We start from the raw sequence: 24,262 nt of genomic DNA, 5'->3' as shown, positions 1-24,262 counted from the left end.
TATACGCTTCAAATTTATTGCCAGTTGCATTTAGGTTTCTTTTAAAATTCTTTTCATATTGCAGTTTTATCTACTTTCTCATTCCCAATTAATGTCTAGTTTTGCTCATTCTCTTTTCCATAAACTTTATTATCATTGAGATAAAATTTACGTAGCACAAACTTCACCATTTTAACTATGTTAAAGTGTATAATTTGGTTGTTCAGTACATTCACAAGGTTGTATAAACATCACCAACTATCTGATTCCAGAATATTTCATCACCCATTAAGCAGTCATTCCCCATCCTGCCTTCCCCCAGGCCCTGGCAACTACTAATCTACTTTCTGTTGCTATGGATTTGCCTATTTTGGATATTTCATATAAGTGGAATCATGCAATATGTGGCCTTTTATATCTGGATTCTTCCACTTAGCATAATGTTTTTAAAGTTCCTCCATGTTGTAACATGAATCAATAGTTCATTCCTTTTTATGGCTGAATAATACTCTATTGTATGGACACACCACATTTTTGTTTATCCATACATATATCAGTTGATGGACATTTGAGTTGCTTCTGCTTTTTGGTTACTATGAATAAAGCTGTTAAGAACATTTGCTTTATGTGAACACAAGTTTTATGTGAACATATGCTTTCAATTATCTCCCACTTCAAAGAATTGCTGGGCCCATTTTCTTTTTTGTTTTTTTCATCTTCATGTATTGTATTTGTCTTTCCAAAGAAACAGCTTTTAGATAGATTTTGTTATATTTTGTTTTCCATTTCATCTTTTAAAAATTAATTCCCCTTTTGCCCCCTCTTCTTCTATCTTATTCTTTATTATAATTTCTTAAAGTTAGCAGATTGCCCCCTTTATTTTCTATCTTTCTTAATAATGAAGGCATAGAAGGCTATCAACTTTCCTCTGACTACCTCTCTAGCTATTTTCCATAGGTTTTTACATAAAATAGTCTCCTTTTCATTGTTTTTCAAGTGATTTCCTCTTCAACCAAGGGTTATGTAGGCATATTTAATTTCTAAGTAGTTAATAATTTTTGTTACCCTTTTAAATTAAATTCTATTTACACTAGCTTATAATCAGAAAATGTATTCATAAAATCTTTCTAAAATTCATAAAGTTTTCTTTGTACCTAAACAGAGATGTTCAAAAGAAATATTTAAAGAACATCAGATTTTACATATGTATTAACTTATTTTTATGAATTATATTCCATTTCTCTTAGTCATTATTTTTATGTGTTTAACCGAACTGTCTGGACCTTTCCAGTAGTTGTTGCTTTATGTACTTATTTACTATAAATAAACCTGCTGTATATAGATTTATGTGGGTTATTTTCTTCGTAAACTGTGCCTTTATCAGTACAGTATCTCTTTAGCATCAATGCTGTCACTTTTTTTTTTCTATTTTCCTTTTGTTTGCATTGGCCTGATGTCTTTTACGTCTACCATTTTACAAAGCTTTCTCTTTAACTTTGTCATAGGTGTTATTCTTGTAATATAATTTGAGTGGTTTATGTTTTTAAACTCATTCTGACATCTGTCTTTAATGGGAGTATTTTGTCCATCTACATTAAACATAACAATTGATGCATTTTTTAATCTCTTCTAATTACTTGTATTTTCTTATTTTACATTGTTGTTTCCTTGTTACCTTTTTCATATTTTTTTATTTGATCAAGTGGCTCTGCCTTCTATTTTCTCCTTGCTAATACTGGGGTTCTATAGGGTGCACCACTGTATTCCCTTCTTTACCTCCCTTTTCTGCTCTAATGAACAGACACTTTTCCCCCACCATGAGATTTTATCCCCTTTTCCTTTCCTCCTAAATAGATGAGATCTTTAGGATACATTCACTTTCTTCCCACTTCTCATCCTTCTGTCTCTTATCTCCACTATTAATTTTTCTCCTCTTTTACTTTCCTCCTGCCCATCCCCTCCATCAACTAAGTTTTGTTTTTTTTTTAGATTGTATTTATTTGAAATGAGAGAGAGAGAGGGAGAGAGAGAGCATGAGCGGGGTTGGGGGGAGAAGCAGACTCCCCATTAAGCAGGGTGCCTGACACAGGCTCCATCCCAGGACCCTGAGATCATAATCTGAGCCTAAGCAGATGCTTAACCAACTGAGCCACCCAGGCACCCCTAACTAAGTTTTCATGAGACAGTTTAGTACTTGAAAAAGTTTCTTTACAGAAATTTGATCTTTTTATTTCAAAAGTCTGAAATTCTATTTTATTACATATTTACTAGTCATCTATATCACTTTTTAAAATAGTTTTTATTTTATTTTTAAAGATTTTATTTATTTATTTGAGAGAGAGAATGAGAGAGAGAGCACATGAGAGGGGGGAGGGTCAGAGGGAGAAGCAGACTCCCTGCCGAGCAGGGAGCCCGATGCGGGACTCGATCCTGGGACTCCAGGATCATGACCTGAGCCGAAGGCAGTCGCCCAACCAACTGAGCCACCCAGGCACCCTAAAATAGTTTTTATTTTTAATTTTACTTAATCTCTATGCCCAACATGGGGCTTGGACTCATGACCCTGAGATCAGGAGTCACATGCTACTAACTGACCCAGTCAGGTGCCCTTATCTCTTAAATGAAATTATATGTGCACGCGCGCGCGCACACACACACACACACACACACACAAAATAACATTAAAATGCTTATTATTCACCACTATATTTCTTTATTCTTCATCTTGTTAATCTTGAAGTCTTTGTTCTGGTTCATTTGTTGTTTTCTTATAATCTATTCTGAGGCATTTTTTCAGATGGGGTATAGTAATTATATGTTCTGAGTTCTTGATTACCCTTAAAAGTATTTCTTTCACCTTCACTAACAAATAGTAACTTTCAGGGTGTTGATTCTTGGATTGTAGTCATTTTTCCTTTGTAGTCTGTAGATGTCATTTCACTATCTTCTAACTTGCTATGTTGCAGATAAGAAGTTCTATGACACTTTGCTATTTTTCCCCTTTATAGAAACTTGTTCTTTCTATTGGGAGCTTGTAAGATAGTTCAATTTGTTGTTAGAGTTCAGAACTTTTATCAGGATATCCCTATGTGTGTCTTTTCTTTCAATCAAGATCATAAATCAGTAAACCCTTTCAATCCAGACTCTGATCTTTAGCTCAGAGAATTTTCTTCTATCATTTAATTTACTTCTCCTCCATCTATTCTTATCTCTCCCTCTATAATTCCTATTATTCACATTTTGACTTCTGATCTGACCTCAAAGACTCATCCTTTTTATTCAAAATTTTCATCACGTTTTACCTCTGTTCTATGCTTTGATATATTTCTTGCACTTGGTCTTTCAGTTCACTAATTCATATTTCAACAGTGATCACGTTGTCCTTAAATTTTTCCACTGAGTTGTTCAATTGAGATGTTTTTTTAATTAGTATCTGAAATTCTTTTTGTTCTGAATTTGAATTTCCTTAAATTTTTTTTTTTTTTCCAAATTCAGGTTGCACTTACTTTTGCCAGTAGCACTAGTTGCTTGGAGTATGCACTCTCATTTTCCTACCTGATCTTCCTAGCTCCCTCACTACTAGGTCCCCTTAAATGGATTGTTATTTTTCACTGATAGCTCACTGGAGCTCAGTTCTGGTTGTTGTAGCATCCTCAATGGCAGACACACTCACTGAAATGCAAAGGTAGAGTCTTGTCCCTGCCAAGGCATGAGGAGGAAGTTCTTTGTTGTCCTATCTATTTCTTTTCAGTCTCAGGGACACAGAAAACTCAGCCAGCACATTTAGCAACTTTGGCTTATTAGTCATTTGGGGAGACTTAGATACTTAAGTGAGAAATACTGATATTTTCCCCTAGTGGTTCACACATCTCTGAAGCCCAACCTCTTCTTCTCAATGTCTACTGTTTTTGATCTTTATCTCTGAACTCCAGTACTATTCTCTAGTTGTTTGCCCAAGTAAAGTAGAAGTTTCAAAGCAGTGTCTCTGCTTGAGGTGTCATGGCAATTGTATTCAGAAAGGCAGTCAGGATTGGAAGTGAAGGGGAAAATAGCCATATGCGTAGATCACTTTGTTTTCAGAATCCTTAATTTTAAAAATGTTATAGGAAGGGAGGTATGTGGATCTGGGGTGTGTTTGGGACTTCATTATAACGATTCTCAAGAATCAATACTTTCCTCAGAAAGCATATTCCCAAATATATAAAAATGACAATGTGTTCTCTCTATGCTTTTAGATACAGATCCCAAAATATACTACAGCTATTAATCACTTGAAGTAAGCTTTAATGCAATCCCAGCTTTAATTATTTCAGGACATAATTATCTTTTGTTTTAGAAACAACTTCAAATCAATGTGTTGTACTTTCCATTAGCAGGAAGACAAATTATGACTTTGCCCAATCATGTAAGTTTCCCAAAATCCAACTAGCAAGTCTTATAAATATGAAAAAGCATGTCCGTGTCATATGGGAATTAAACATGCAACCTGCATGGTGGTTTACATCACATTACCATTACCATTGTTCACAGCCCAATAACCCTTTTTGCCTTCTAGAAGAGCTAATGATATCACCTAACATGAAAGTGTTTCTCTGGACTAGACTTCTAACAACTTAGATAATAAGGTAAAATAAGCTAAGACTCTATTTTTTAATTGCGTGAACTTTTATGAACTTTTTTTTAAGAATTAAGAAACTCATATAAAATGTTCAAAATCTCAATTGCAATCTATTAAGTGCAAAAAATACTGTGGGTTATTTGTCCTACTATCCGGATAGGAATCATATAGGATATGAAATTTGGGTTTCATCCTTGAATCACTAGGTAATGTAATTCTGTGTACTCTATTCAACACAATATCCTGAATTGATTGTAGTAGATTTGCTTTACCATTGATGGGTGATATCTGATATATTTCTTTTCTGAAACACAGTAAATATAATTTTATATTGAAACTTCTGCCATGACAGAATTTCATTAAGTAAAAGAATGAAAGATCATGAGCATGTATAAAATGTTTGGGTCTTAGAAAAGTACAGAAAAGGCCTGTAATAGGTAATAACAATTGTAACAATGCTAAATTTGCACCGGTCAACAGAAAAAAAGGGAATAGATAACCTGGTAAGCAAGGATCAAAGTAATCTTCCTAGGACAGCTACAAAAGAGCCTGATCAACATTGAATCCCTCCAGTGTACCAGGTACTATATTCAGCTCTAGGGCTTTAAAGATGAATAAAACATGGTACTTGCCCTTAAAGAAGCGCAGTTCAGTGTAGTATAATTTTAAATGCTACCTTTCCTGAGTGATGAATATCAAAGAATTTCAGTCATGAGTTAAACTGCATATAAAACATGAAACTGAAATTTACTGTATACTGGATGTACCCATTTTTGCATAATAAAACTCATCATTATGCAAATAATAGAAACAGAGATATTATGCCTAACGTGAAATTATAGAAAAGCAACAACCATTTATTTTTGGCTTTTATACACTTTGGAAATTCATTTTATGACAAATGTTGAGAATGTAATACAGAATATCTGAATCAGAAGAGCCTGGAATCCTGTTCATTTTTTTCCATATTATTTGTCAGCTCAAATCACCCATTTCCATACAGTATTGCCTTGTTCTCAACCCTTTACTAGAACAAGAAAGATTATTGAGAGCATGAGTTTTCAAAGGTATTTCTATAAGGGTTTTATGTATGTATATATATATATATGCAAACAACATAATTATTAAAAAGATATGCAAATAACATAATTGTTAAAAAGATATGCAAACACCGTAATTGTTAAAAAGACTAGGTACCAAAAGATGCCAGAAGAACAAGAACAAGAGTACCCATGACAATGAACCTGAAGGGGAAAGGTGTCGTGCATAAACTGAGTATTATCTTTCTACCTTCACAGTATATTTTTCTTAGTGATGTATCCATTTAAAAAATACAAAATGATTATTGTACTATATTTCCTAGTGCACTGAAGAGTCTGAAGAAAAGAGCAGAGATACTGTCATAAGGAACAGTAAAGACATATAAGTAGTGGTACAGCACTTTCATTATTCTTTGTTTTCATTCCAATGACCCAACTCATATACTATAGCTCAACAATGAATATTATCTTAAAAACTTCTGAAGTCTCTAGTACCTTGTAGACAAAAGGCTTGGCATACATAGCTGTTTGTAATTGGTTTGATGTCTTTAAAATTATTTGAAGTAACAAAAATTCACTTTAAAAGTTGCTATAATTCCTTTTTCACTGGCTCACGTTGACTATTCTAAATATAATCCAAACTCATGTATGCTAACTTTACCGGGGCTGATCATTTGAGCCTATTACTCTGACAGAAATGCATTTATCCTATCAAATAAAACTGAACCTTTCTTTCAGTATAGTGACAAATTAAGGAAAAGTTACAGTAACATAAGAGAAGTCTAGACTCTATTCCACCTAAGTCTTGTGGAGCCTGGTTTAAAACTCCAATACTGTGGAAAGGAGGAGATCAAAAGCCAAGTTACATAATGAAATGAAATAAAATTACAGTATAAGTTATTTCATCACTCACATTCTTAGAAAAGCTAACAGGTGCTTTCTTATATTTGAAAACTGGACAGCAGGCAGCAAATAATGTCCCTGGAAACAGTGATTTCAGAATTGAGTGGCACACACTAGATACTCAGTAATTGACAGCTATTCTCAGGTTTACCACATAGGTTTCTGTGTTTAACTGCATTTCTTTGTAACAGACCTAAACTTACTGCCTAATTCTTGTTATTGGCGACCATGTTTTTCTCTGTGTGCCAAAACCAGGGCAATCTTTGTATCCCAAACTCTGAGTGGACCCTATTTAAGCCAGCTGTTGGTTTCTGAAACAAACATAAGGGGACAAACAATATACATAAGGGCCTTCCAAAGTCAGTAGAATCTGTCCCACTTTTGAAGATACTGTTTCTGTTCTGCCTCATCCTTTTTTTCTGTATGATCCCTAGTTCTTGGTTACTCAATATCTGCTTAGATTTAGTTCTCCTTTTTGACCTCTACCTTCCAGGATTCCCAGTATCTAATGCTTCCTTTGACCTGCTCCTACTCAAGATTTCCTCGGCCTCCTTTAACATCTGTTACCCAGCTCCACCATTGTCCACAGAACCAAATCAGGCAGCAGCTACCCAGTCCAGTCCATCCATTGTCAAACCTTTAGACAAATTCCCTCTCAGCATTTGTAATTCTAGACTGCAGAGTTATATTTTAAAAACAGACTCTACCATAGCAACCATTCCTCCCACTTATAGCTCTTTCACCTTTTGCCCTTCTCTGAAGACTTCTCCAAATCCACTATGACTTTCTTGAAATAAAATTACCAGTACTAATCTGGGCAAACACTGAGTGAAAATGGTCCCAGAATAGAGTCATGGTGAGGTGGTGTTTAAGAATTTAGGTTACCTAGAGTTGAACTTGAGTTTGAATCCCCAGCTGTTATATATTAACTGTGTGACTTTGAACAAGTTACTTAACTTTTCTGAGCTCAACTTACTTATCTTTAAAAATGCCATAATGAAAGTACATATCTCGTAGGATTATGGAATTAATGGGAGAATATGCAGCTATAACCAATTACTGGTACAGAGTAAGCGCTCAATAAATGTTGGCTGCTGCTGTTATTATTTTTGTTTTAGTACAAGAACAGATACATTTTATTTCATTTTCACTATGTTTCCCACCAATAATTTTGCTAGTCTTTTGGCACAGTGCCTTTAGAATAGCATTTACATTAATTCCTCAATATATGTGCTGGGTTTCAGTTAAGTAATAGTCTAAACTCAGCTTACCTTCTAAAGATCCCTTAGAATATTTTGCCCCCTATTTGAATGCATTGAAGCACTCATATCATACCTTTTGTGCCCTATGGTGAATCTAAGAATTTTCTTGCCATTTCTCCCTATTGGCTGGATAGTTGGCAGGCCAGAATAGCTTGACATTACCTACTATATTGGACAGTTTACATGTATTCTGCTTCTGAGGAGATTTATAAAATGTTTATAATTAGTACCAGAATATCTACAGCTATGGGTGGGTACAGGGAAAAGGAAGGATCCAGGAATTGTACAGCTTTCTCCAGCTTGATGTTTCCATTGGTGAATAGGTAAAGTATGTGATGTTTTTAAGCCTCTCACTACCATTCATATGAGCAAAAGAAATGTGAGTCAATTAAAAAGAAACTGAGTGAAATTTTAAATGAAAACTTTGAGGTTATCATTAAATAAGTACCTACAAGTAGGTACATATGAATTGCATATGATTGTTTGTTTCTATATATGATAGCACACTATTTGCAAGGTCTTTTCTAACACAGATTCTTTCCACTTTTCTTCATCAAATAAGAGTCAACTTTCTTTGTCTCCCTTGCATCCTTTCTATGTAAATCTATCCCTGCATAGATATAATGTAGGATCAAAAATCAAATGCAGTAGTTAAAAATTATAATGGCTCCTGATTACTCAGAGTATATTTTTTGCTTGGAGATGCACAAAAACCAAGTTTACCTTTTTTCTTTGAAAAATAGATCTATTTCTCTATCTATTTCACAGAATTAGAAAATGACTCCGAGTTAATTCATTCTCTTATTACCCACTTTCTCCAGTTATGCAATTCTACGTGGAATAAAATGCAAGGAATCCTGTTTATAAATTCTGTTAGCAACATATCTTCAGGAGTGAAAATGAGTTGATAAAAAATTTACGAAAAATAGTAAGTTTAGGGGCGCTTGGGTGGCTCAGTTGTTAAGCGTCTGCCTTTGGCTCAGGTCACGATCCCGGGGTCCTGGGATCGAGCCCCGCATCGGGCTCCCTGCTCTGTGGGAAGCCTGCTTCTCCCTCTCCCACTCCCCCTGCTTGTGTTCCCTCTCTCGCTATGTTTCTCTCTGTGAAAATAAATAAAATCTTTAATAAAAAAATTTTTAAAAAATAGTAAGTTTATTATAGTTATGAACTATAAAAGATTATAAGTACTTAATTTTTATGTATCTATACTTACACAGATATGCTATATTTGAAAGCAAGTATCACTAAAATGAAACTTGTATCAAGGACTAAAAGTAAAAAGCAAAGTCAAATATTTTACATATGCTCTTTTCCAGTGCCTTACATATCACTTCCAGTCATGTTACCTAAAGCTAAAATAAGGATCCAAGTGTCAAAAGAAACATATCATATTATCAGAGCTGAAAGAGACCCTGAAGATAAAGAAGGCAGAGATTCAGATTATGTGACATGCCCAGCCTGGAACTTCTACCTACATGATTTTGTATTACTAGGAAAATAAGTTTTAAATAACATAAAATTGTAAAAACTGATGGGAAGTAATGAAAACTACAAATAAAATTTATGCTTTTCCTTAAATCAGAACCATGGAAACATATTTTTTAGTGTCTAAATAAAGCCAGAGATTTATTAGTTGTGTGTGCATGTATGGTAGTCGTGGGTTTTGTTTGTTTTGTATTGTTTTGTTTTGTAAATTGTTAGAGGTTCTTCCAATTTCCCAGTGCAATGGTAGTCTGTGTTCCAAAAATGGGCATACATATAAAATTAATTTCTGATAATTAATTATAATTTAATTTACTTAATTATAAAGTACTTAACATAAGCCTCTAGAAACTTACTAATGACAGTGAGAAAATGGTACCAAGAATTTCAAAACTAAAAATCTAAATCTTTTTAATATTGTCTGAATTAGAAATAATTTAGAAAGTCAAAAGTAATTGAAAAAGAGATTATATCAGTAAACCAATTGTGTATATTTTTCCTGAAGTGCATATTCATGAGCTGACAGTAGAAACAGGCTGGCTGCTTTGTTTGACTATAGTTCTGTTTACCTCATACTGTCAAGAATGGATTTTGACACTCACAGTATTAATATTGCTATTTTTATTGATATAATTAGCACTGCTATAAATAATTCCTCAGTCTGCTATATCTAAGTATATCATTACAATCAGCAAACATTAGGGCTTCTTTTTCCTATATGATGCTTTGGAAATAAACTGCTGGCCCAAAGAACCACTGTAACCTCATGATGTGGAAGGTATGGAAAAAAACACTGCCCTGTCAATAAAGACTACTGTTTTGTGTATGACTTCACTAAACAAACTAGTTTATATTTGTTTGAAACTAAGTTTCTCACCAATCTGCTGTTTCAATTTCACATCACACCATATTGTACCTAAAACAGGCAATCTGGATTCCTGTTGCTACTTCCCCCCACCCCCACCCCCAAACAGCTCAGGAATGGGTTTGAAATACAAGGTTTGAATATATAAAGTACAAGAGTTAAGACACCCAAAATTCAGAATGGGTGGGTGAAAATAAGTGTGCTTGAAGTCATTTGTATAACGCTAGTGGGTGGCCCACTTGTGAGTTTTTGATCATCACATGAAAGCAAAATCAAAACATATTTTATCATGCCTCTGGATCACATCAGCTGCGATGATAACCTTATCTAGACCTTGAATAGTTTGTTCATAAAACAAAGTGGGGTGACTGATCCAGTGCATATTCAACACAGAGTACGAAGGCTAAAACAAAATGACAATACAATTCAAAACAAGTTTGTAGAAATTTTAGCCTAGTATATTAAACCTTTCTTTGTCTCTATCACTTGACAGATGGTTAGCCTTCACACAGCCTAGTATCTCTGGCAAAGAAATGACTGTGTCTAGCCAATAACACCCCAAATTTTTATTTAAAATGCAGTGTACACATACTTACCCTTACCTTAAAAATATGAATATTAATAGTCATTTTATTTTATTGCTTATTTTATTACTTTAAAAATCTGGCAGATAACAAGATTTGTCTTTTGCCCTATGAATACCCCTTTTCCAAAGTTTCAACTGTCTTATGTGGATCCAGGGTTCTAAGAGCTCTTCACTTTAGATTTCATTCATTTCAGGGGCTGCTTGCTAATCATACTTCAAAAAAAAACTTCCAATAACTTTTAATCAAAAATTATTACAAAATTTACAAAGATTTAATTAGCTATGTTTCTATGTTGCTTAGAGCAAAGGTAAGGAACAGTGAGCTGAACAAAATCACCTGGGAACATGTTAAGGACCAGGAGGCAGGACTGAAATTATTGATCCAATACTGAAATATGTCTTTATTCAAAAATGCTCTTATAAAAATGTATACTCACATACACATATACACACATTAATCAACCGTTAGAATTAGGAAAAGCTCTTCGTTTTTAACATTCTAGCAACCATTCTTCCACTTTGCTGTTTAAAAAAAGATTTCATCTAAGACAATATATTCCATTAGTTATAGTCTCTGCTTTTCTTCCTAAATCTGCCTATTTATAGCTTTCAGATGCTGGCAGGTCTGTATACAAATAGCCAGAAGCAACCTCCACTGTTCTCTAAAGTGCATTAATACGTACCCTTTCTGGAAGAGGTGATTATGCTACAAATTAGCATAAATAGAGATCTAATGTAAGTATAGAAATTCAAGCCCTTCGCAGCAGGGGATGGGAGGACTGGCGGTGGGAGAATTGTGTGTAAAAAAAAAAAAGTTATCCTACTTAAGAACTGAACACCGATTTGGCTAACAAATTAAGACTCACTGTGACAGAGAAAAATAACGAAAATCAGAACTTGTTATTTGAGAACTATGAACTAGGTTTTGGAAAGGTGAGACACCCACTACTTAAAGCAACAAACTCAGCATTAAATCATATACTCTGTTAACCAAGCACCAAGTTTCCTTCTGTTAGAAACCTAGATTTTTACACCTACAAACTAAATGATTAAAGTAATGCTAAAATCTTCTGTAATGTTCCTCTTGCATTACAAATAGTCTATTAAATAAGAGAAGTGCCAATCAAATGCTTTTGTAGTTTGAAAGGTTTAAATAACAAAAGCATTTTTTGCAGGCCTCTCTCTTTTTCTCTTTAATGTCACCTATAAATTAATTACAACAAATTTCCATCTTCTCTTGAAAAAAACCACAACTGAAAAACATTTAGGCACTTAATTTTTCAGACATACTCCTAAAACAAATTCTTACTAAAAAATTAAGATATTCTAGCTTATGTTTTACCACAATTTGCTAACAAGACAAAAAGCTCCATCGGAATTTTACAGTAAATTCCAAGACACAGATTTTTTTTTAATATAAAGTAACATTTTATTTATTTCAAAGGCATGCTTAAAATTATGAAAAAATAAAACCTATCAGTTAAAAAGACCTACTGAAATGTATGGAGAACGTTTCATGACAATAACAAAGGGTACAAATAATGTTAACTCTTCCTTTCTTATCATTGGCAATTAGTAAACACCTCCCTGCTCCTCAAACTTCTGTAAATTCTTTCAAATTGTACTCTCTAAGATGAAAAAACTGCTAGGTTTTAAAATTTCATACAAAAATCTCTTCTCCTAGCAATCTGAAGTATGCAAACTATATGTGACATTAGAACATAAACTCCACAAAGGCAGGTTATTTTATCTCTTGTTCACTGTTACATCCCAAGTGTCTAGAACAATTTCATGAATTTAAACACCCATTTCAGAAAAGCATGATTATTTCAGAGAATAAAGCAGAGCCCATCAAGCTCCACTTCTGTATTCCAAATGTTTTAAAGAAGTCTCTCTCTCTCATTCTAAAATATTTGAAATAACTTATAATTCACTTATAAATTTTAGATCCTTTACAGTAACTAAGTTATATCTTTTATTGCTCTTCTAAATTGACCTAATTATTCAGTCAAGCCTTTTTTTCTGGGAAGTCCAATTGGTTAGAAATTCCTCTTCAGATTTTCACTACTGAGATAAAAATAATTCATTTAAAATGGCCTTTTCCTTAGATTTTTATTCCTATACCAAGTAGTCAAATTCATATTAATTTGACAAGATTAGTTGGATATCTGTGGGTCACTAAAACTTTCTGAACTAACTACATAGTAAACTGGCATCACATCTAGTAGTTCTAAACAAACCCCCCAAAACTATAACTTTCACACAGAAGATTTTCTTTTCTCTAAACTCATATTGTCTTTTAGTAGCTAGTGAGTATACACATGAACTATCTCTGTATTCTCTTGCTGTAGTAGTAATCTTAAAATACTGGCATCTTAATTGAACTAGAGAGATAAGCATAAAGACTTCTTCCCAAAAATGGATAAAACTTGACAACTTTTTAATCTTAAACTTTTTTCTTTAGTCTGTTAAAATCGGGACCTCACCATGAAAGGGCGTATTGCTTTGGAGGCTGGTACACAGTTAACTTGTCACCTGATCTTCATATGCAAAAGGCCTGTATTCCACTGGTCTGTGAGATCTGAAATCACAAAACCAAAAATACCCAACTGCTGGACTCACTGAGCAGCTAATATATTTCTAGAAAATTCACTTTTCTTCTTCCTCTCACCTGTTTACTTGAGCACCATATATTCTTAAGCCTAAATCCCTCCAAAATTGAGCTCAGTGGAAATCACAACCACAATCTTAGGAATTAAACCCTGAGCACTGAACAATGAGTAACATCAGCAATCCTTCAAGGGCAATTCCAAAAGATTTTTTGAGAAAGACCATTCCCAAGAGGGCACAGTGGTATCACCATGCACTATTTGTGCATCAACTTTGATACATTCTGATTAAGAATGAGAAGAGCAAAGACTTGAAAAATCAATGTAAATTGTTTTTTTTTTTCTTTTCCTAGAAATATAGAAATACCTACATGTAAAGCTGAAATGCACAAAGTATCCAAATCTGGACTGGTCAAACTTATATGAGGGGCAGTGGAGGGTATAGTTTAACTATTCCCATGTGACAGCAAATAGTATCTGGGATTAGGAGCAAGACGTAAGAAAATAAACCTTTTATGAACTGGATTTGCTAATGTTACTGCTTATCATTTAAATGTAGTGTTTACAGCTATGGAATTTACTTACAAAATGGTCGTGACGTTTTAAAACTTTCGATAGCAACAAGTTCCGATAGTAACTTTAGAACTGGCTTGAAAACATGGGGGAATGAGTGGCCTCTGCTAATTTTATTAGCTGAAACTAACACAGGACCACGCTGTGAAAAACTCTCGCCTTTAGGTTCATCTTGGTATTTTTAATGGCTAGAAGTAGTGAAGACAATTTTCAAACGTCTTAAAAGTTAACGTGTTCAATTTAGCTTAGGCCAATGCTGATTCTGAAGATATTATTTAACCCACAGGCTTCCAAATTACTTCCTGTTTCATTGAGATTTTTATTCAAGAACTGTCATCCTGCTAGTGACCCCATTCAACTGGGTTCAGTGTTAAGAGATCAGCGGATTACCGCACTAGGTAGTGTAGCTGTACGCCATATTGTGTTTTTCGCTAATGTTTATAGTTTATGTGTGTGCCTAGCATATGTTTGTGCAAGTGTGTTTATCAATAGAACTTTTACAAAATCCCTGCCTCCTGCCTCTTCAGCATCCTTAAAAAGGATAACAGCTGAGGGGGGAGTGGTGCGGGGGGGGGCGGGGGCGAGGGAGTGCGGGGGGCCGTGGAGTGGGTGGTGGAAAAGGACCAGAAAGCCACAGTAATACATTAAACAATGTAGGAGAGTGCGTTTCTTTTAAACTTTCAAAAAGCTTCCAACGGTTCTATCTTAGCTATCGAAAAGCTTAAAAATTTTTTAATGTTTCCAAAGGGGCCCAAAGGAGGAAAGAAGGAAAGGCGTGTCTTCCCTTCCCAAGCCCCCTCCTCTAGAGTCGTAGCAGCGAAGCGGGCGGGGGCCGGTAGCTTCGGTGTCTGGAGGGGCGTCCAGCGGCTCTGGGGCCAGGACACCTCCCGCCCCCCCCTGTTCTCTGAAGACGCTCCAGAGACCGCGAGAGCCACGGCAAGCGGGGGAGGGCGAGGAGAGAAGGGGCGGAAGACAAGCCGGCGCCTCTAGCAGCTCCTGAGCCCCGGCTAGTCCCCCTCAGCTCCTCTTCTTGGAAGCGGCAACTCCAGGCGCAGGGAGTAGAGAAAAGAAGGCAGAAGACACATTTCCAGCTGCGGGACTGCCCGCCCGCTCCAAGGACCCGGGACCCTCCCGAACTCCCTCCCTCCCCGGGGTCGTGCGAGGCCGCAGCCGCCGCCCAGCGCGAGGAGGGGCGCCCCGGGGGGAAGGGGTGCGGGCGGGGCGGGGCGCGGGGGCGCGCGCGCTCGGCCGGCCGGCGGCCCGCGGGCTCATCACTCTAACTCGCTCCCTCAACCCCACCCCACTCCCCTCCTTTCCCGTCCCGTGGCCCCCAACTCCAGTGTCTCGCATACGCCTCATCCCTCTCGCACGCACACACCCCTCCCTCCCGCCCCACAACAAATTAGAGTTTTGGGGGTTACCTCCTCGCGCTCTTTAATCTTCTTTCCTCAACTCCTAAACTTCCCCCCGCCCCTACTTCTTCGGCAGAAGGCCCACATTGGGTGCCTCGCGCCGCGAACCCTCTATATCTTCCCGTTACTGGGTTGTTCTTATGCCACTCTTGACTTCAGTGAGCCAATAAGAGTGGGACGCCCCTCGTGAGGTTGCCGCCCATAAACAAAATGCACTCTTCCTCCTCCTCTCTCCTGTCCCCGCCCCAATCTGCTTCTTTCCTCATCTCTACCACCTTCGATTGGGCTAGAAGAGGCCCAATCCGCTATCTCAAGCCCCCATTGGGGAAGGGAAACTTCGCTCAGAGAATTGTTAACAGGCGATTGGTCGCCAGTCTTCCCACTCCCCCACCTCTGCCGCACCTTCGCCCACTCTGGAGAGGTCAATCGTATCTCGTTGTTCAGTGATCCGAGAGAGAGAAGGCTATTGGTTGAGAGAGCCCGTCAGACCGGATTGGAGTGAGCCATGATTGGTGAGCACCGACACGATCAAGTTTGGTTGTATACTCCTCCGCTTCTCCTCCCCTTTTCCTCCACACCCCCACCCCCTCCCGACTGCTTTTACTTTCTACGCATTTCTATTTCCTCCTTTATTTATTTATTTGTGATAAACTTAAATGACCCGGCGACGGAGGCGGGACTCGCGGCGAGGCCGAAGATGACGAGGGACGGCCTAGGGCCAATTGCCGAGGGGGCTGCGGGCTGAGGGGCAGCTTCGGTGGCCAGTGAGAGGCAGGTGTCTGGAGCGCGCTAGGCCTGTGGAGCCGGGATGCCCCAGCCGAGGCGGCGGTTACCCGCTGTCTGGCGCGGCGAGCTGGCGGGGGGAGCCGCGGAGGGGAGGAGGGGGTGTCGTTGTCGCAGACAGCTGAGGCAGCAGGATGGAAGCTGCATCTAGGACGGTGGGAGGAAAGCGGGAGCGAGGGTCTGGCGAGGCGGTGGCGCGCAAGGCCACACTGGGTCAGACTTGATTCCTGCGGGGTAGGCTGCAGGTTGCCAAGCCCGGAGGTCAGCAGAGGCCGCCGAAGCAATGCCAGGGCTCAAAGGGAAAATTGGTCCGTTCAGGAGGTTTAGAAAAACATTGTGTAAAACAGTTCGTAGTAAGTCGCCCTTAATAAAAATGAGGATATTATCCTAACGGGAAAAACAGATGATATTTCTTATTACTAAACGCCTGAAGTACCAACGACACAACCGGAGCCCACAAAATTCAATATCCTGAGGGCTAGAAGGAACAAATAAAGCAACACGGAAAATTAAACGCGGTTCAGATGTTTCAATAAAACTTTCATCCTCATCCATTTGTCACTCAACATAGCACTCCCCAGAGCCAAATTCTTACCAAGTGTTAGTCCAATACTTAGGCATTGGGGGAAAAAATGAGGCTCAAGGCCAGCAAGATGCTCAGGAAGGATTCCTAAAAAGGGGTAAGATGGGGGGGGAAATTACCTTTCACTATACAAAGGAAAAAAATTTTTTTTCTGTGAAAATAAGTTGCACTTTTTAGGGAACTCATAAAAATAATTTATCAGAAATTAAGAGACTTTATGAAAAATACCATGCATACAAAGAATTCACCGTATTTGAAGTTTGAAAACAATATTTTTTATGGAACATGCATTTGATGTTAAGATCCCTGAATTTTATCTTAGACTTCGTTGGGACATAGAGCATTCATTAAAGAAAAAGTTGTTCATGACACTTGTTAGAGATGGTTAAGCCGACTTTATTCAGGACCATTGAAATAGGTATAGATAGATAGGACCACTGTGGTAGAATTTTGCAGTGGGAGCAGGAGATGGGGCTGAACTCCAGCTACATCATGGGCAAGTGGGAATTTTAGCCAAGGAGCAAGGTGAAGGTCAGTGGATGGAAAATTACTACAAGGCAACATTAGGGGTAAGTGGAAATTTTGGCTAAACCAAACTAAAAGGATTCTTGCTGAAGACAGGCCAGAGTGATCACACATCACCTGCAGAATGGTGGAGGATGATGAACCTGATCATGTATGAAGAGTGATCAGATTGGGGGCTGGCGGTAGGTCCTTACTAAACTGACTGAGAAGGGTTCTTGATAAAACAGGATTTTACAAGGAAGCACACAGATGCCTGCCTTTGACTGGGGTCTTTGGCAGGACCTAAGCAAAATAAATTGGCTCTGGTGAAAAAAAATGCACAAAGCCTTGACATCATAAATACAATTAGATCTATATTTTGAGGAAAATATGAGCGTCTCAGAATCTATAAAATTATTGAATCACGTGTCAAGTCTGAAGTCCACTAAAGTGTACAAAGTGCTATTGAATCCGGAAGCTAAAATATTTTAGAATTTATGTATAAATCTTAGCTGAAAAGTGCTGTAGTGACTGTAACAAGTGTTCCATATAGAATAATTAGCTTTACATGAGAAAATTCAGTAAAATATAACAAAGGTGTTTAAATAGTTAATCCCTTACTTTTCCAAGGGACAATGGCTACTTAAAACTCATCCTTTTCAACAAGTTTTTAAAAGTATTTTTCAATGTACTGGCATGAGACTTGTTAGGAGTGTAATGATAAATTAGGAAAGCAGTGTAAAATATTCTCATATTCTAATTTATAAGTATTTGGAAAATATTCTAATTTATATCCAATTTTCCTGATGTGAGAATCTGGGGTTAGAATGCTCTGTCTATAATGAATACCTCAGTTTTATATTTATACTGCACACCCACAGACCTCAACCACCAACCCCACCTCACCCCATATACACACACAGATGTACAAACATCCCAAAAGATGCAGCAAGAATTCCATAATTGTATCAGAGGGCAACAAAGATGTTTTCTTGGTTTAGCAATTAGCAGAATTGAGAAGAGGGATACAATAAGAATTATGTGGTAACAAAGAATGCAAGGGTGATGAAGGCATGATTGATAGAAAATGAAAATAAAAGTGATGATGGCTTAGAGAAGAATTTTATAAGGAATTTCTTTCAGGACCCTAACTTGTTGCCTTCACAGATCTTAAATAGTATGTATTCCCTCAAGTTTCAAAGTGCATTAAATGAGGCCAAACTAGCAGTAAGTGAATTCTTCCTAGGTTGCAAATGAGGGCACTTAGACTTTGAATGCTTTATCCCCATCACAAGTGGCAGAACTTGTTTTGAAACTCAAGTCTCTTTTCCTTTTTTCACTATGCCATTTACTCATCCATTCATCCAAGAAGTATTAAGTGCATTTCCATATAGCATATATATTTATGAGCATTTAAAATCCCCAGGAACTTAGAAACTCAAGATACACAAGATTTGGCATTTTTCTCCAAAGAGTTTACTGTGTATTAGGAGAGAAGTAAAGGCATAAATTACTATGCTATGTACATATGTGATATATACAACATGGGAATACAGAAGAAAGAATGCCTAACTATTAAGAATTTGGGAATATTTGGGGCGCCTGGGTGGCTCAGTCGTTAAGCATCTGCCTTCGGCTCAGGTCATGATCCCAGGGTCGAGCCCCGCATCGGGCTCCCTGCTCTGCGGGAAGCCTGCTTCTCCCTCTCCCACTCCCCCTGCTTGTGTTCCCTCTCTCACTCTCTCTCTCTGTCAAATAAATAAAAATCTTAAAAAAAAAAAAGAATTTGGGAATATTTGCGATACACTGAACTCATCACTATACTGAATACAATAGTTAATCAAAGTAGATTATGCTCTCAAGGGACTTAATTTCTAATAAGGGCACTAATTAGACATAAACAGTAAAAAACTATATTACTAGCCAAAACAAGAAGTGTCTTAATGATGGAATAAATAAAGGGTTACGGGAGGTCAGAAAAAAAATACTGTTTACGTCTTGAGGAATGGGGAGTAGGAAATCAGGAAAATCTTAATGGAAGAAGTGACTTTTGAGATGGTCTTTGAAGGATGTGTTAGAGAACTTAGCACCTTTCCTCACATAAAACTATATATGAAATACACTCGATATTATTTTTTACTCAAAGAGAAGTACCACTTTTCTGTATATGTGCCCACCATTAACCTGAGCAGATAATAGCCGATAAAAATATTAAAAGAAAAATGAGTCTTTCATAGTGAAATAAAGTTGAGTTAAACATCAAAATGTGTTAGGACAACATGCCAATTATGAAGGTTAGACAATTCCATCCAAAGCAGCTAAAGGGAGAGTTCTATAAATCCAGTTAACCCAAGTGTGATAGAAGTTATTCAGGCCCTGGATGCTTATTTAAAATTTGCCTTGACACTGCCCGCCCCCCCCAATATGATAGAAGCATGAAGCCCTTTATAATTATTTCACTAGATTTGGAAGGGCTTGTGTTTTCCTAAGTTCCTGTACCCAGACACTCATTTCCTTGCATGTTTTCTCTTTTGCCCCAAGCCATTGATTTAAATGGGAAATTCACAGCAGAGCCATGAGTTTCCACCAAAACCTCATTTACATAATGAAAATATAATGGACTTGGCTAAAGATTGTGATATTAGGGAAAGGAAAGTAGAGAGAGTGGAAAAGAAGAAACCTACTAACTAGTGTCGGGTTGGCCCAGGATAGGCAAACCAAACAAGGGAACAGAAGAGAACCCAGAAACAGACCCATGCTTATGCATAAATGGCCTTTTGATAATGTTACATATCATCAACAGATATTACTGGGAGAAAAGAGACATTAAATAAATGGTATTAGGAAAATAGGGGATAAAGGAAATTGAATCTCAAGTTTACAGCAGAAATAAAAATCAGGGGCGCCTGGGTGGCTCAGTCAAGCATCTGCCTTCAGCTCAGGTCATGATCTCGGGGTCCTGGGATTGATCCCCTTGTCAGTCAGCCTCCCTGCTCATGGAGGAGTGTGCTTCTTCCTCTCCCTCTGTTCCTCCCCCCTCACTCGTGCGCACTTGCACTCGAGTAAAATCTTTTAAAAAAAATATAAAAATCAACTTCAGGTCCTAATAGAGACTAGATTATGTATTTGATCTACAACAGGGAGGTGGGCACTATAATTGATGGTTCTGTCCAAATTACATGACTGGATTCTGTGAGGAATAGTCCCGCAAAGGAGCACAGGATAAACAAAAACAATAAATGTTCAGCATAGCAAAAAGCCCAGGGATTTCCTTAAGTCCCTAGACCCAGTTGCGCCTGGGACCAACTATATGCTTATCATTCTTAATTATCACAAGTCAATGATTTGCTTTTGATTGGTTAAGGTGGTTTGAATTGGGTTTGTGTCACTTGCAATTTGACATTTGTAGATCTTAGTTGATGTCCATTGGTAATTTTACACTTTTATTTACATAGATCACACAAAATTTCATCATTACCACTGAAAACAGTTTATAGTTGTTTTCCACAAGTGTAAACAAGGATATTTTTTCCATTACCGTTTTTATTATTTGCATGTAGAAAAACTATTTGTGTTTACATATTGAGTTTATATGCAGACATCTTAGTAAACACTTATTCTCTTGATTTTATGTCAAAACTCGTATCATCTTCTAATAGTGATAATTTTTCTCTCTTTTCAGTGTTATCTATTGTTTCTTTTTCTTCTTTTGTTTTGTTGACCAGACTGAGAGCAAAATGTTGAGTAGTAGTTATGGTATGGTGCATCTTTGTCTTATTTCTGAATTTTTGATGTTGTGCCTTTCTATTTCTTGCTGAAATTTCTGTTAAAGCAGTTGCTGTATATTCATATTTTCCAAAGTATTGTATCTTAAAAATCATGAATGAGTATTGAATTTTATCAAATACCTTTTCTAAATGTATAAAATAACCATAGGTATTTTCCCTTTATTCTGTTAATGCATTGAATTGCAGTGATAGATTTACTCGTGCCAAACCATTCTTCCATTTCCAAATAAATTTTTTAGTTTTATTACTGTTTAAAAAAAGAATGTATTTAATTTACTAATATTTTTATTTTGGAATTTGCAAACTTCAGAGATTGATGTTCATAAGTAGGGTGAAACTTGTTCAGCGTTTATCTAATTTTGAGATTTTTATTGGGCTAGCCTTGTAGACTTAGTTGGGAAAATTATGTCTTTTACCATACTTATGCTTTCTATTCCTTTTTTTTTTTAAAGGATAGATCTTTATCTATTTTCTCAATTCTATAGTCTTTGGTCACTATACCTATCTACCTCCTCCTGAGTCATTTTGATAATTTAAATTTTCTTAGAAAAGTATTCCTTTCCCAAATTAAATTTTTTTTCAAATTTTCAAATTTACTTTTTAATTTACATAGTGTTATTTTATTTTTTAATCACTCATCTTCTTTAAGTGGCCAGAACCAGTGTCCTTGACAGCACCACATCTATTTCTTTGTGAGAGCAGATGATTTTATTTGTTTATGTATTTGTTTATATAATTGTGTTTGTAATTTAATTTCTTTAGCTACAGACATCTGAATCATCTTCCTACACTGGGGAATTTTAGAATTTTGTACCTTATCTATTACTATATAACAAACTATTCTAAAACTTAGTGGCTTAAAACACTGTTTTTTTTGCTCCTGATTATATGAGTTAGTAATTTGTGCTAGGTTCAGCTGAGTGGCCTTCTACTGGACTTCCCAGCTATTGTTTGGGGCTTCACTCCAGATCACACAAATGTCAAAAGCTCTACTTGTTTCCCCTTTACTTTATTAGTGTCACACTGACTACGGCAGGCCTTATTCTCAGTATATGCACAGACACAACAGATACTTCCCAGGAAAATGTAGTTGGCAAATTCAGCTTACCCAAGAGAAGCTCTTTTCTGTCTAGTATTTTAGTTCCTCAATTCTTTGTATCCACAAGTCTCTGATGTTTTTAAAAATACAGTTCTGTAATTTATGTGATTTTTTTTTCTAGTTCAAGTGGGAGTTACGGCCTGTTACTATCTCTGCATCCTGCCTGGAGGCAGGAATTTAACATTTTAGTTTTAATTTCAGATATTTTCAGTTGTAGAATTTCTGTTTGATTCCTTTTGATGGAGTCATGTCTATGCTGAAAGTCTCCAGCTTTTCCTCTTACTCTAAACATATTAAACTTATTTAGTAAAACATACTTATTTAAGTAACACTCCCACACCTGTGGGCCTGTTTCTGTTGTTTTTCTCTTGGTTTGAGTCATTCATTCCTGTTTTTTTAGTATGTCTTATACTTTTTTACTGAATGCTGTTATTGTGATGAACAATTATGGAGACTAAGTTTTCTTCAGGTAGGCAGAAGAGTGCAGGCAGATCACTTTGATCCTGATGCAGGCTGGTGTTAGTGTTTATTCAAGAATGTCTCTTTGAGGGGCGCCTAGGTGGCTCAGTCGTTAAGCGTCTGCATTCGGCTCAGGTCATGATCCCAGGACCCTGGGATCGAGCCCCGCATCGGGCTCCCTGCTCGGCAGGAAGCCTGCTTCTCCCTCTCCCACTCCCCCTACTTGTGTTCTCTCTCTCGCTGTGTCTCTCTCTGTCAAATAAATAAATCTTTAAAAAAAAGAAGTCCCTTTGAGGCATATTTATTCCCATAGGCAGAGCCTTTCTGGGGGCTCAAATGAAAGCCTGGGTATTTACAGGTTCTCCATTTTAGCAATCTTTGAACTCCATCCTCTGCTCCCATGCAAGAAATTTCTGCTCAGCTCTAGCCTCATAGCTGCTGTTTTCTGGTGGATTTCTTCAAGTTACTCTCTGTATGTATATATATAGCATAAAAGTTCACAGGATTCTCAAGGTAAATGGAATGCATAGTTTTGGCCTTATGTGGGTCATTCCTTCCTCTCTGAAATTCTGCCCCTGAAGTTTCAACCACTTTGGCAGAGTCAAACCCTGTCCTCTTTCCTGTAGCTCTCTACTCAGGCTCTGTCCTCCACTTTGTGAGCTAGCCAATGCCTCAGGAAAAAGGCCAGATTGACTTTAGAGCTCACCTTGTTGTGCCTCTCTTCTCTCAGGAATCATAGCCCTTCAAACTCTGTCTGCATTAGTTGTCTTCAGATATTTTATGTATTTATAGTTTATTCAGCTTTTATAGTTGTTTCTGGCACAGAATTAGTCTAATAAAAGTTACTCCATCATAACTGGAACCCCTATGAATAATATATATCACTTTACCACGTTGAGCTTATAAAATCAGGTTACCTGTCCTTTAATATTCAAATGAAATATTCATAATCATCATCTAATAGAGTAAGGATGTCCTTCATTCCAATTCAGGATGTCCCAATGATAAGTCTAAGATTCTCAGAGATGATTATTAAGTCAAGGCAGTCATTCCTACTGACTTTATCATGACCAAAATATCTGATTTACTCACTAGGGAAGATTTCTATTGAATCTTTTTTTTCTACCCAGCGTTTTTGTAAAAACTGATGGGTCTCTCTCTAAGGTAGTTAATGCTTTAGTACTTAACACGTATGTCACTACAGCTGGTCCCACTTCGGTTTCTTAGGGGTCAGGCCTGGTGTACAAACCCCTTTCCCTGTGTTAGTATCATCTCTGGACCCAGAAGTCTGGACTTCAAATCTTACAGTGATTTTGTTCTAGAGAGCTTTCAAAAAAAAAAAAAAAATGAATGAGAGTTTACTCTTGGCATTTATGCAGTGGATGGGTGGTGGCATCAGAAATATTTCTTGCCTCATCCACTTGCTGGGCCAGAACAAGCCGTTTCCTCCAAACATTGTGTCCTAATCATCAAGTAAGGAATGAAATTATTTTCTTCACTGTCCTAAGGTCAGCTGTAATTTCTGTCCCAAGATAAATCACATTTCTGGCTAGGGGAAAATTTACAACAATGCTAAAGAACAATCATTTAAATGTGCTTTACCCAGTAAAGTTCTTCCTCTCTGAGGTTCCATTGTTCAGTGAATGCCTCAGTGTTGACATGTGGACCATTTTAGAGTTAAGGAATGTCCATAGATCTGGTATACATTGGGAAGATA

General features: G+C 37.1%; 1 protein-coding gene and 1 long non-coding RNA gene across 7 annotated transcripts in view; one reads left to right on the top strand and one right to left on the bottom strand.

Annotated features, from left to right (window-relative positions):
• The window catches only part of ZBTB20 (zinc finger and BTB domain containing 20), a 764,927-nt gene extending 749,462 nt beyond the window's left edge, over positions 1-15,465 (bottom strand). For 2 of the 6 annotated variants that reach the window (XM_081796727.1, XM_081796734.1), the window contains exons 1-2: positions 15,339-15,451; positions 13,222-13,316 (exon numbers count right to left, since the gene is read on the bottom strand). The gene's annotated coding sequence lies outside the window, so the exon portion shown is untranslated. Of the gene's footprint in view, positions 1-13,221; positions 13,317-15,338 lie in introns of all 6 variants that reach the window. The other 4 variants (XM_081833672.1, XM_081833682.1, XR_014138210.1 and 1 more) reach the window with 3 other exon arrangements.
• A 122-nt stretch (positions 15,466-15,587) lies between these two features.
• The window catches only part of LOC145715926 (uncharacterized), a 220,580-nt gene continuing 211,905 nt past the window's right edge, over positions 15,588-24,262 (top strand). The window contains exon 1 of the long non-coding RNA XR_014138215.1: positions 15,588-15,841. This is a non-coding gene — a long non-coding RNA (uncharacterized LOC145715926). The remainder of the gene's footprint in view (positions 15,842-24,262) is intronic.

This window comes from Leptonychotes weddellii, chromosome 1 (assembly GCF_054177405.1).
Source record: "Leptonychotes weddellii isolate Sample4059 chromosome 1, ASM5417740v2, whole genome shotgun sequence".
Taxonomy (NCBI): Eukaryota; Metazoa; Chordata; class Mammalia; order Carnivora; family Phocidae; genus Leptonychotes; species Leptonychotes weddellii.
Note: the sequence above shows the minus strand (reverse complement) of the source record. Positions and strands in the feature narration are given on the sequence as shown.